Raw genomic sequence first — 7,500 nt, forward strand, 5'->3', positions numbered from 1 at the left:
TGTTAGTCATCATTCCCATGCTGATGACACTCAACTTCAGAAGAGTGATACCCCTGAAAAAGTGTCCTTGCTCTTGCCAGAAACATCTGAATGCTTCTTGGACATTCAAAACCGGATGGCTCTACAATTGAACGCAGACAAAACCGAAGCAATGAACAGAGGAACCAAACAAAAACTCTCTTCGATCACAGCTGACAAAATCAAACTTGGCAGTACATCCATCCCTCTTTTCAGCTCAGTCAGGAACCTCAGCGTTGTCCTTGACAACACACTGTCCATGCAAAAATCTATCAGTCAGACATGTCAATCCTGCTACTGTCAACTGCGACGCATCAGTTCCATTCGGAAATATCTGTCCACCGATGCAACATCTAGACTTGCCGTGTTTCTCTCATTCTCTCTCGGCTTGATTACTGTAACTCCCTATTGTCTGGTTTGCCTGCTTCATCCATCAGTCCCTTCAGCGCATTCAAAACTCTGCTGCCCAACTCGTTCTCAGAAAGAAAAGATCTGAGCACATCACTCCTATTTTGCAACATCTCCATTGGCTCCCTGTCTCACACAGAATAAAGTATAAGGTCAATACTATGTTATAAATGTATTCACAAATCTGCCCCTTCCTATCTTTGTGGCTGCCTTCACCTCTACACTCCATCTCGCTCTCTACGATCGGCTTCGGATCCACTCTGTTTACGCATAACCAGATTCAAACACTCAACCGTTGGACGCCCGTTCTTTCTGTCTCTGGACCTTGCAATTGGAATGAACTTCCTCTTTCGCTTCGTCAGGTCTCCTGCACTGAGCTCTTTCAAGTCTGGCCTTAAAACCCACCTCTTCACAAGATAGCCTCCCTCCCCTGCCTCTTCCTTGTCTTCAGTTTCTTCAGTTTTAGAGTTATGCATGCGTGTGAATGACTGGTGTGAACGCGCTTAGATTTGTTTATGCACAAGATTCAGCGCTATATAAATACTATCATTATTATTATTATTATCATTATACACAAAACAGACATTTAGGCTGCACTCTATTCTGTCAGTTGTGTAGAAAAGGCAACACTCGCTCCTTCCCCGCCACTGCTGCTGTCAACAAACTCGCTGTCTCTATCACAGTATCTAGAATAGACAACTGTAAGTCTCTCTAAGCCGGTCTCCCTGATAACGAAACCTCAATAAACTTCAGCGCATTCAGTATCATGCTGCCCGACTTGTGCTCCGTATGGTCAGGCATGAGAGTGCAACACCACTGCCCAGAGCACTTCACTGGTTTCCCGTGAAGGCTAGAATTCAATATAGAATTGCTTGTCTTTGCTTTCAGCTTCTCTGTCACGGAAATATGCCAGCTTATTTTTCAGATCGTCTCCGTCTATACCATCTTTCTAGGACACAACGCTCTTTTGACTCCTTTCTGCTGATAGCCCATTATACTCCCTGGTTTCTCCAGTCAACGGGAAATCATTTACAGCTTAGTCTTTTGTGAAGGACTATGACTCTCAAACTAGTAGGCAAAATTGCACTGGCTCTTAGTGCTGCAGCCTTGTGGGCTAGTTGGCCTTTGGGAACCATCCCAACGCCGACTGTCCTAAAACCCTCTTGGTCGAGAGAGTGGGGATGTACTTGGGCAAGACACTCTCCACTATAATCAAATTCTAGCCCAAATAGTCGGAACAGTTGCCTCCTCTGCTGTTCTGATGATCATAGTCGGACACGACTGACTATCATATACTCCCTCAACACCTTTGGCGAAAAGAATCTGTCAGTCTTCGGACCCACTGTCTGGTACTCCCTACCTCTATCCCTCCAATACACTGTGTCTCGTAACTTTTTCAATAATCATATATAAAAAAAGAATTATTCAGTGAGATAATCATAACATTTTAAGACACAAGTGAAATAAAAATGAAAGAATAACTCGTATACCCTTCCCACGAGGACGTCAATCGTCATGTAAAAGGAAAGCATTTTTGTGTGGTAAGAAAAATGTTACTTTTTTATGACATGACACCGCAGCTGAAAGGTCAAAAGCTGCGACTAACGTTACAAGCATGAATCAACCCCGACCCCACTCCGCAGTAAGACAAAACACCATCTAATTCATGCACACACACACACACACACACACACACACCCCTTAAGTGACGGGTGCAATAGCCGAATGGTTAACGCATTGGACTTTCAATCTTAGGGTCTCAGGTTCGAATCTTGGTGACGGCGCCTGGTGGGTAAAGGTGGAGAATTTTTCCTATCTCCCAGGTCAACATATGTGCAGACCTGCTGAACCCCCTTTCGTGTGTATACGCACGCAGAAGATCAAATACGCACGTTAAAGATCCTGTATATCTATTCAAGTGTTAGGTGGAGTTTGGAAACAAGAACATACCCAGCATGCACACCCCTGAAAACGGAGTATGGCTGCCTCCATGGCGGGGTAAATAAAGAAAACGATCATACACATAAAATGTTACATGTCTGTCTGAGGGTGTATGTGTGCATGCCTGAAATCTGAATAACACAGGAAACGAATGATGAGCGCCCAGTGGCAGCCGTCAGTCGGCTCTACCCAGGTAGGCAGCCTGTTGTGTGAATGGTTCCGTGTTTGTAAAGCGCTTAGAGCTTGGTCTCCGACCGAGGATAGGCGCTATATAAGTATCCATATCAATCAATGAGTCTAAAAGTATTTATCGGAGACCACCACCACCCCTCCCTGCCACCCCCCGTCTAACCCTCTTCTTCTTCTTCTGCGTTCGTGGGCTGCAACTCCCACGTTCACTCGTATGCACACGAGTGGGCTTTTACGTGTACGACCGTTTTTACCCCGCCATGTAGGCAGCCATACTCCGTTTTCGGGGGTGTGCATGCTGGGTATGTTCTTGTTTCCATAACCCACCGAACGCTGACATGGATTACGGGATCTTTAACGTGCGTATTGGATCTTCTGCTTGCATGTACACACGAAGGGGGTTCAGGCACTAGCAGGTCTGCACATATGTTGACCTGGGAGATCGTAAAAATCTCCACCCTTCACCCACCAGGCGCCGTCACCGTGATTCGAACCCGGGACCCTCAGATTGACAGTCCAACGCTTTAACCACTCGGCTATTGCGCCCGTCAGTCTAACCCTCTCTTTCTCCTGGCAGATCTCTGTTTATACTCACACACATACAATACACACAAGGAAGAACAAGAGAGGCAAGGCCTTCAAGACTCACTTGTGACACACTTAAAAAAAAAATCCAAGCTTTTAATGAATTGAGTATAATTTCAAAATGTAATGTTTAAGATGAGAAAGATCAGTTTAAAGCAAATTAAGTCCCCTAGCATTATTTACAGAGTAATTTCCCTTTTTTTTTTACTATCTGCGCCAAAACTATGTTTGCAAAAATAAATAAAACTTCCATGCTTAGCGAAAGAAGTTCCTGTTTGAACAAAAAATGATAATAATGACTGCTCTTGTTGTTGTGTCAGAATATCAGATCAAAGTGCCAAGTTTAGAGAATACAAAAATTATAAATATAACAGTAAATGAAGTTTGCATATAATTAGGCTTCATTTTTTATTTTTTTGTGCCCATCCCAGAAGTACAATATTGTTTTAAACAAGATGACTGGAAAGAACTGAATTTTTCCTATTCTTATGCCTAATTTGGTGTCAGCTGACAAAGTATTTGCAGAGAAAATGTCAATGTTAAAGTTTATCACGGACACAAAGACACACAGACACAGACACAGACACACACAGACAACCCAACACCAGGTTAAAACTTCGGCTCACTTTGTTTACAAAAGTGAGTCACTAAAAACCCTTTCGCAACATCAATGAACAAACCACAGGCAACTGAATTAAAACATTATTTCACCGTGTCATTTATCACAGAAACAGGTGACGGGAGACAAATGATTTTTGTACACTTTCTTTTCTTTCTTTTTTTTTTTAAGACAGAATAGAGTGGATTTTTTAATTTTTTTATTTTTATTAATTTTTTTTTTTTTTAATGGTGTGCTTTTCTACTAAGGATTTGTACAGGCCGTACATTTGTTGCTGGGGCGAGGTTAGGATTTTGCATGCTGGCCAAGTTTACAACTCGTCCTAACATTGTCTTCAGTTTGACAGTTTATTGTTTCACTGCCCACTGTGAACACGTGAAATAAACCTCTTGCTTCGCCTTGCCATTTTTTTCGTTGCTCTCTGACAATGTGAACAGGGAAAGGAGCTCAGAAGATTAGTGTATATCAGTCCGTGTATACATGCGTGCGTAAGCTGGTGCGTGCGTGCGTGTTTGTTTGTTTGTTTGTTTGTGTGTGTGTGTGTGTGTGTGTGTGTGTGTGTGTGAGAGAGTTATATTCCATGCTATTTTTTATGTTTCGTGATTAACTATTGTTGTAGTTGTTGTTGTTGTTGTTACCGTCTACACCGAGTGTCCGTACCGATTTTCTTTTTTCTTTCACTTTTTTTCTTTCTTTCTTTTTTCCTTTTTCATCTTTTGTGCATGTGAGTGTGTGTGTGTGTGTGTGTGTGTGTGTGTGTGTGTGTGTGTGTGTGTGAGGGAGGGCATGGTGTAAAGAAGCTTCCAGCTTAACCAGTTACCCTCAATATAACATTTGTTCATTTGTTCAAACATTGCCTTGCCTTGCAGTGTCAAACCAAACACATTACAAAACTCATACAACTGCCGGTTTTTTTTTTCTTCTTTTCTTTTCTTTTCAAGCCCCAAAGACGTGGAACAGACTCCACTGACAACCTCTCGCCTTCTTTGAATCCAGCCTCAAACATAATTTCTTCTCTCCACAACAGAGAAATATGCGGCTGTGGCAGGTTTACTCAAACAATACATACTCCAGTACATGTCATATACTTGGTTTAGTGTGAAAACATATGAACTATGCACACACACACACACACACACACACACACACACACACACACATATATATATATATGTGTGTATGTATGTATGTGATAACAACAAGAATAATAACATTAAAACAAGAACAAGAATACCAACCACCACCACCACCACCACCACTACTACTACTACATCTTCTACTGCTACCACTACTACTCATTATTATCATCATCACATGCGTTGTATGTATCTGTATATGGTCTACTAAATGCATTGGTGTGTTTATGCAACAATCAAATAGAGCGCAATGTAGAATGTATTGTGTTTTGTAAGACAGCAAGAGCATTTTTCTGTTCAGTGTGCTATTTGAGCATAATTATTATCATTATTATTATTATTATCATTTTTATAATTAACACGAATATTGCATTCTTTGTATGTAGTTTGTTATTTATCCTTTATTTGTCTATACATTTAAACATCTATTTGTATATTTATACATAATGTATTTATCTATTCACTGCTTCTCTGTCTGTCTGTCTGTCTCTCTCAGCTTCCTAACCTCCGGCCGTTGACGTGTGAAGACGTGCTTGCAGCAGCTCTACCTTCGGACTGAGTTTGTGTGTGTGTGTGTGTGTGTGTGTGTGTGTGTGTAATTGAATGCTCACAGTTTAAAAAAAAAAAAAAAAAAAAAAATCGCGTATCTGTCAATCAGGACAAACCGTGTCTGAAGTTCCGACTGAGTCTGACAAATGTTTAAGTGTTTTTGTAAGACGAATACGAACATAAATAGATGAATAGATAAATCCATAAACAAACAAACAAATAAACAAAGAAATAGACCAATCACTAAATAAATAAATGAATACAGAAATAAAATCAATAAACACAAAAACAAAAATGCTCTACGCTACCCTGATGGTAGCCTGTGACTTACGGCGTGGCCAAGCGGTGGCTAGCTGCTGCTGGACTACAACCAGACCTGATAGCACTTCCTGTAGCACTTCCTGCCGTACTTCCGGCTGTCAAGAGATTCGTTCTGACAAAGGAGGCCGTGTGGCTGCCTCACTCAGCTTGTGACGAGTTTCAGTTTCAGTTTCACTTTCTCAAGGAGGCGTCACTGCGTTCGGACAAATCCATACACGCTACACCACATCTGTTGAGCAGATGCCTGACCAGCAGCATAACCCAACGCGCTTAGTCAGGCCTTGAGTGCATGCTTACATATTTGTGTACCTATGAAAGTGGATTTCATTTTACGTAATTTCGCCAGAGGACAACACTCTCGTTGCCATGGGTTCTTTTTCAGTGCGCCAAGTGCGTGCTGCACACGGGACCTCGGTTTATCGTCTCATCCGAAAGACTAGACGCTCAGTTTGATTTTCCAGTCAAACTTAGGAGAAAGGGCGAGAGCGGGATTCGAACCCACACCCTCACGGACTCTCTGTATTGGCAGCTGAGCGTCTTAACCATTCTGCCACCTTCCTGTCTTGTGACGAGACTGAGTAGAGTTCACTGACTTTTGCTTGTATTATTCTCCTTTTTTTTTTGTATAAAAATTTTAAATTTAGTCTCCAGCCCTACCGGAGTGCGCTACTCAAGGCTTCCCATACATTCCTATAAAAGACTGCTGACCCTCTAGAAAAAAACAATATATATATATACGACTCGTATCTCTCTCTCTCTCTCTGTGTGTGTGCATTACAACAGTAAAAGGCTTATTTGTGTGTCAGTCACCAGTCAACATAAGATCGGCTTGCCCGAGTATTCCTCGGCCAGTTCCTCCAAAGATACCGCAGGAAAGTTCGCTGAAATATATTTTCCTTTTGCTGAATATTATCCTACATGTTTTTTTAGAATCTGAAAATCAACCCTAGGACGCACATGTCACTGTCCTACTGGCTGAAAATTGGGTCACATTACCCGATACCTTGTACAAATGACCTACTTTACAAATTCTTACGGGAATAGTTCCTCCAAAGATTTCACAGGAAAGTTTCCTGCAGTATATTTTCTTTTGCTGAATATTACTCTACATGGTTTGTAGAATCTGAAAATCAACCCGAGGACCCACAGGCTGAAAATTAGGTCACGTTACACGATACCTTGTACAAATGACCTACTTTACAAATTCTTGCAGTAATATGGAGAAGTTGCACCTCGTTGGAAAAGCCTTGAAAAATTACGTTCATATCTGTCATCAAATCATTATTCATAACATAAATCACAACAGTAAAAGGCTTACTTGTGTGTCAGTCACCAGTTTGCCCTGGTATTCCACGGTCACTTCCTCCAAAGATAGACAGGAGAATTTGCATAAGTAACACTGCGGCAGTTACCACATGCAACAAGAGAACAGGCCAGTCCATGTTTCTTACAGCTCCACAACCTTAAATCATAGTCTGACTAGCATCTGTATCCACTTACTTAAAGAAGTGTGTCTGGAGCAGGTGTTGGGTCAGCTATTAAAGGCTGAAGATGGTCGTCATTTTCACGCCATCCCTTGTCCTCTGGGTTCAGGTTGCAGTCACAGTGCACCCATTGCGGTACTTGAAGATATGACCACATATTATACTTGATGGCGTCACTGGTTGGTGGCAGAGAGTGGACCTGTACGAAGCTGGGTGATTAGACCCACTTTCCGTTGTACAAGATGATGAG

General features: G+C 41.8%; 1 protein-coding gene across 2 annotated transcripts in view; it reads right to left on the reverse strand.

The window, feature by feature from the left end:
• The window catches only part of LOC143274963 (MORC family CW-type zinc finger protein 3-like), a 48,016-nt gene that overhangs the window by 35,802 nt on the left and 4,714 nt on the right, over window positions 1-7,500 (reverse strand). The gene's annotated exons all lie outside the window — the stretch shown is intronic.

Source organism: Babylonia areolata, chromosome 29 (genome assembly GCF_041734735.1).
Source record: "Babylonia areolata isolate BAREFJ2019XMU chromosome 29, ASM4173473v1, whole genome shotgun sequence".
Taxonomy (NCBI): domain Eukaryota; kingdom Metazoa; phylum Mollusca; class Gastropoda; order Neogastropoda; family Buccinidae; genus Babylonia; species Babylonia areolata.